Here is a 7121-nt window from a genome sequence, read left to right on the forward strand (position 1 = left end):
CCAAGGGGAAATTCTTTCTATGCCCTAACTGCACCACAGGTCTGTCAATCAAACAGACACGCCTCCAAACATACTGCTTTTTGAGGTCTAATATTGAATTTATGATGGGATGATTTCCACGTGGACCTCCAGAAAACTAATAAGAAGGAGGGACTTTAGCTAATAACACCATAACAACTTGTGGAAAACACGTATTGACTCTGTATTTCATGAGAGAAATTGAAGTCTATGGAGCCGACCCCTAGTGTCCCTAAATGGTATTGCAAGTTAACGGCACTTCCACATTGGCCTCATTTTTTAGACTTAGAAGCTGCGCCCACTTTTATATACAGTCTATGATGCTGACTTAGTCACGCTTCTGCTCCGTCACATGACCTCCTTCTTCAACCCAAGTGTCATGGCGACGCAGAGCCCAAAGAGCACCATGTGCGTATCTCTCAATGGTTTTGACAAAACCGTCAGTATTTGAGGCCCTGAGAATGACAACACGCTGAGCTGGCCAGACCTTTACTGCATGTCATTCCCCTTCTCTGTTTTCCTACATGTACTGTCTGTCTACACTGTGCCTTTCTGAATAAAGACAAAAAAAAAGTCACAAGAAACAATATTTAAAAGACAAAAAGAATAGGACTTTTGTATGAGGAGATTTCAAATGAACACAGATTTTCGGTTTGATTAATCTCATATTTAAATCTAATATTGAGAAAAGAAAATCTCCCACATATGTTTTCTCTGTGCGTGATAACAGTACATAATGTAAAGCCACATGAATCCACTCTATAAATCCTCAGACATCACCACACATGAATAATGACAGCTCATGTTAAAAACACTCCATGACTCCAATGTAGCTTCTCAGCAGCTGGATAGGCTAAAAAGGAAGCAATACATGAAAATTAAAAACGTAACCCGTCCACACTGATATCCTTGCTGTATTTAGACTTCCATGGCAAAAATAAATCACAACGTGCACAGTATTTGCTCTCAGAAACTTTTTGCAGTGTTATCATGGCTTTGCAGCTTTGCCAGAAAAAAAATGTATGAAAAAAAGATTAAGCTTCTGTTTTGTTGTATTCATAAGACTGTGATGCATTTGTTTTAGCTTCATGCGTTTAAGAATAAGTGTGTGTGTGTGTGTGTGTGTGTGTGTGTGTGTGTGTGTGTGTGTGTGTGTGTGTGTGTGTGTGTGTGTGTGTGTGTGTTTATTCAATCCCCAGATTAGGTACAACGCATGGTACAGAATTTTATTAAAACAGGAAAACTCTCAGGGCTCTAGGACTAGCGTCAAGTGACATAAGTCTCCACGAAATTTAAAACTGCCTTTGAGAGCTCAGAGCGGTGTTGGTTGTCCGGTGTAAATAAAGTTACATTTGTAACGGCACATAAAAAGCCGGAATTTATTTCAATGACGATACAAAACGCCCGGTTGTCAAACCGAGGTCCAACCAGAGGTAGAATGCTAGATTGATCTGATTTATGTTTGGTTTTATGTGATCGTAATGATAAATGTATGTTTATTTGTTGTACTGCATATTTTACTTATTGTCATCTCAGTCATTTTAAAAAGATTTATTACATTTATTTTGGAAATATATTCTGTTTTCAAAATGATACAGAACTGGAATATTGTTTTATGATTATATTTGTGCCTATTAAAGTATATTACATTGAGAATTTGCTTTGTCGTTTTCAGCTGGTGCCTTAATAAAGCATAACTAGCAAAGCTCGTTCAAACATCTGTCACATCCGTCACATCTGTATACTCCTTATTTTAATGCATTGGGTTTTTTTGCAAGCCAGCACTGCTTTGTTGCAGGTTTTGTAGTCATGAGCTATACATATAATGATAAATTAGTAGTCTACCTATATTCCCAAGGAATTATATATCAATGCTTTTAATCCCAGTGCATTAATATTACTGATATTAGGAAAAACCTGAAGCATCAGAAACAATAATAACTGGAGTGGAAACACGTTCCAGCGTTTTAAATTCAGGCTCTGTGGGGATACTGTTTACATGTGAACCACACATTGTGCTCATAAAGCCTGCTTCAATAATTAGGGTTATGGTTTGTTGATCTTAAGGCAAACTCAAAGGAGAGTGCCTAAATTATTTATATTAAAGAAAAAAACACACTCTGTGGCAGGCTGGAAGGAAAAGGGTTGCTTAGACAGAGGTGTAAAGCCTCATTTTGCTTTCCCATAAGGGGAGGCAGCCAGTTTCCTCTTCGTTTCATCAGACGCAGATTGAAATCAACGTCATCACAGATCATTTTTTAATGCCAAAGCCTTCTAGCCATGGGGCTCGCAGAGGGCCATTTCCTGTTTAATTTGGTCAGAGAGCCCCCAAAGCTGTGACTGAGCAGACAGCTTGAAGTTTGAAACCTACACAATGCCTCCAGGTTATTATTCTAGTGTGGCGGCTTGTTTCTCATGTTGAGCGGACTTTCTGACACATCCGAGCGGTTAGGGAGGCAAGGCAATAACACACAGATGTATAGTTTAGGTGCCAGCCTCCCTGTATTTTAAGATGGTGTCTGAGTCAGAATTTGAACACACAACATTTCCTTGGAAAACCTTCTGTATACATTTAAACCCGCCACTGTTATTTTTCAGCGTGTTTTCTATGGGACAAGGTCATGTGTAGCCTCTGAAGTTTACACAGTGCTTAATTTGTAAACAACTTTGTATTGGCCAAATTCTTTCAAAGTCTTCACTACATATCCGAGTCTGGACAGACATGGATATAAACTGCAACTTAACTGGTAGGTGGAGGTCTGAAACGAAGAGGCAGTAATTCAAGTTTTATATAAATTCCATGTCCATATATTGCTTAGTTAAGACCATTGTCCATGTTGTATGTCAATGAGTTTTAGGAGGCGTGTGGCAGTCATAACATAATCTACTGAATGTTAAGCTGCTTTTAATTGTATTACTGAGTCTTACCTGCGTAATGAGCGGCTGGAAGATACTCCCAAAGATGTTGCTCCAGTAATTGGAGGATTAGGGGGTATCATCCCATGTTAATTAAGATAAGCTAATGCAAACACAATGTTCAAGAAAACAGCCGAGCAGACACATCGCCCATCTCCAAGTACTAATCATCCTCATTTACATAGACTTAATTATGTTATCTGACCTGTCTTTGTCGGCCAGCATCCTGAAATCTTTTCAATGGGAGATTTCTAATGTTTAAATATTCCAATAGTTGTTTAACTCGGGCTTGATGAGTATACGATGGAAAAGAAAGCATACGTAGAGCCTCTCGCAATTTCCTGTTCCAGAAAATGTGCCGCTTGTCTCTTGAAAGATCGTTTTCTGTGGGACTGGATATGACAGCACTTGAATGACGTTCGTTCAGACAGATGGTCTGTGACATAAGCAACTGTTAAATGCTTCAGCAGCGTACATACATCTGGATTTATGGCATTAACCTCGGTTATTAGGTGGTTTAGCACATCTTATTTGTACAGAATGGGACTTGACTCCCATTAAACAGGACAGGTATTAAGGTAAAACCTTTTCAGCCACACTGAGGAAGACCTTAAATGCCAGGTGTATCTTGGAAGCACCCCGACATTCTGCTGTTTTCCAGCAGGCAGAAAAAAATACCTCAGCTTGTGTCAGTCCGCCGCCTGATACGTCGCTCCCCCGTGAACACTGTGCCCCACTAGTTCTCCCGCCCCAATATATCTAAATGACATGGTCGGATGCTCAAGTCATGCCACTAAAGGGCTTTGCTAGCTACTCTAGTTGTTTATTGCCTTTGGGCTTTTGAGTCATTGTTGATATTTTATGTTGTGCAACTGCTTATGCCGACGTCTGAATTTGAATTTATATCACTTCGTTGGAATCGAAACGGGATTCTCCACTGGTGTCACGGGGATCCGTCTCCCTTCATGAAGCAATGAGCCCGGCGAGGTGTTTGGAGGAGCGTTCGCATTTCAACAGGGGCAAAACGTCACTGTCCAAGACGGAAGAAGACGCGCCAGATGAGGCGCGTCAACAACCAGGGTCAGACTGTCAACGCCGAGCTCCCCTGTGACGTTCTGAGGCCTGTGAGGGGAAACGTTCAGTGCAAACGAACTCAACTTTGGTGCGATGGCACTTTGGTTCGTCAACACGGCAACGTGTTTTAAATTGTTTGGTTGTTTCCCATAACAACACAATTTTTGGTCCCCCAACCCTCCTACGTACCGGATTTGGGTTGTCTGCAACCTCTTTCTGTTCCCCAAAATAAAGTTAAAGCTGAAAAGACACAGTTTTGACATCATCAAGCACAAATAGCAGAAGGTGCTTTCCACACATACAGAATGGGCCTTTCAGAGAGAGTTTCAAACGTGGCGGGGTCGCTGAGAGGTGAGTATCACTTCACAAAGGGACAACTTTGAAGGGAATGACAGCCAGTGTTAAATCAGGTAAAGTTTTTGGTTGTTATAGGAGCGGTCTCACAACTTTTTTGATCGCATGTCTAAGTTTTTTGAGAGCATACACTTGCTGATGTAATCTATCCAAATATCTATCCGCAGCGAAAAGTAGTCCCACACAAATATACTATTTACTTGTTCCCATTTTAAATAATTAAACTTCCTATTTGTGATCTTCTTTTGTTTTTCAAAGCTTTACATCTTCAGGTTGTCTCTAACAGGGTTGAGCCCTTACAAGGATAGTGAAACAATCTCCTTTGTGTGTGTGTGAACATTTGCTTATGTGTGCACTCTGGTGTTTGTCTTCCCGCTGTGTTGCACTGGTCAGGAGGGAGATTGTGTTTACAAGGCAAAGATTTGGCACAAGGGCTTTGTTTATGAACAGTGTTGTTTCTGGTTCCCTGTGGCTCCATGTGCAAAAATTGGTCGGTGCAGGATGTCGAGCCGACCTTGTCGGCTGCTCCTTTGCTCTTCTACAACAGCATGTTTGTGTCTGTGAACTGACTTTAAAATGAATTCAAAGGAAGTAACATAAATCAAGCTGCGAATAATCATTTGGAAATTGCAAATATGGGCCCGGCACATTAGGACCACAGGGAGCACAGCCAACCATTAGTGAGAGTTTGTTGGTCTCACATCATCAATTTAATTAAAAATCCATTTAAGATGGAGGCCTGGGGAAGGTTTTCTTTTCTTTCTCTTTCAAGGAAGTCAAGTCTTCAAGGCCAACAAAAATGAGTCTTGAGTTACCATGCTACAAAAAAAAAGGAAGTGAATACAGTCATTATGTCTCCTGAGCCACATCCCAGCAGGTATGAACACATCTGAAACCGGAGCCCAAGGGTGTGGAAATGGTGGGTCTTTAATGGGCTGAGCTGCTCTGTTCCTACCTGAAGAGGCTGAACCCACCGACAATGGTCACGGAAGGAGTCGCAGCGGTGTTTTAATTACACGGGGCCCTCCATCAATCATGCCCCATGTGGCTGACAGTCAAATCCCTCCCATATCTACTCAGGCTCTGCGTGCCCTTCACAGTCCACAGGCTGCGCACAGCAGCCGCGGTCCCAGCACACAGCTCACGCTGCCCATGGACCTCGCTTCGGTCCACCTGCGGCCACACAGAGTCACAGAAGCAGGACAACCGCACAGGAGGTGGCAGATCACAGCGCAGGAAACAAGGAATTCAGGACAGAGCAGAAACAAGAGTGATTTTGTTAGTGTGCATGCATGTGTGTGTGCAAGCTACATTGCCAATGGCTGATTTAATTGTTGGTAGCTGCTGTATTGTGGATTTAGTCATTAAACAGTAGAAGGGCACAGCTGACGTCTTCACTTTTACTGACCTCAGTTTCTTAAGAAATCGGTGCAACCGCAGAAAACCATAGATTGATATTTTAAGAATAATCATCATTTTCTTTTTTGCTGAGAGTTCATTTGAGATGACTGACACTTCTGTAATTATGAAACGACTACCAGTTAGCTTAGCTTAGCACACAGGCTGGAAACAGGGAAGCGGCACCTGGTTCGGCCGACCAGCACCTTTATAGCTTTACAGCAGGAGGTCGCTGTGTCGACCAACAACTAATCCGCCACACAACCCCCTGAAAAATAATGTGTCAGTTTTAGTTTGCACATAAACAAATCACAGCCAGTGTAGCCGTTTCCCTCTGATTCTGGTCTTCATGCTAAACTAAGCTGACTGTAGCTTTATATTTATGAGTGGTATCAATCTAACACTTGCCAACAAAAAAAAAAAAAAGTAGGCCAAAATGCTGAACTACCTCTAATTCCTGCTATAGTTTGTTTTCTTTCCATTTGAACTCTATTTGTTGATAGGCCTACTTTGTACTGTAAATTCATGCCGTGCATTGGATCAATAGCAGCCTCACAGAAGAAGAAAAACAAGAATTAATCGACAAGTTGAATAAAACACAAATTACATAAAAGCTAAAATGCTGCTAGACTTTCATGCAGGTGCCTGGAGGGCCTCCATTCACTGCTGACTGTTGACATCTAAATGGCATCCCTAATTACACTCCAGGTAGAGCTGCCACTCGCTGAGGCATCTCACCTACTCTCTTCCAGGTAACACTGTGAGTGTTGCCGATTAACGAGCAGATCCACACTGCGGCAACGGTTATCATAATGTGAATATTTCTCTACTTGATGGAAAATAATAACACACGCACGCACACACACAAAACACAATCAGCCAACACTGCTGTGATGATAATAACGTTCACTGAGCAAAATGCAATTTTTCAACCCACTGCCTTTGTTTAGCAAGTTTTCGGAGATGATTATTATTTGTGCAATTATCTGCATAATAAAAGATCCATTTCCAAAAAGAAAACATTTCCCACCTTGTTTGTAATTATTACTTTTGTGAGCCTCACGCTCACCGAAGACATGGAGAGCGTATTTTGTTGCCGTTTGTCCATCAGTATGCTTTCAGTGCTCGCTATGGGACAGAGGTTAACGAGACATTAATTGGCATTTTCTTCAACGATGACACAGCAGTTTTGTTTAAAAGCTCATCATACCTGGCCGTCATGTCGGGGTGCTGTGTGCTAACAGGCCAGATGAGAGTATTAACACCTTCCTCCACCTGCCGGCATTAAAAGGGAGCAGATTGTGTTGGGGGTAAATTGCATTTCATAAAAATATTCTTTGATAAAACGATGAATGTGTAAT

Source organism: Brachyistius frenatus, unplaced genomic scaffold (genome assembly GCF_029030835.1).
Source record: "Brachyistius frenatus isolate BFR_SWC_R1_liver_20210118 unplaced genomic scaffold, ASM2903083v1 Contig_64, whole genome shotgun sequence".
Lineage (NCBI taxonomy): Eukaryota > Metazoa > Chordata > Actinopteri > Embiotocidae > Brachyistius > Brachyistius frenatus.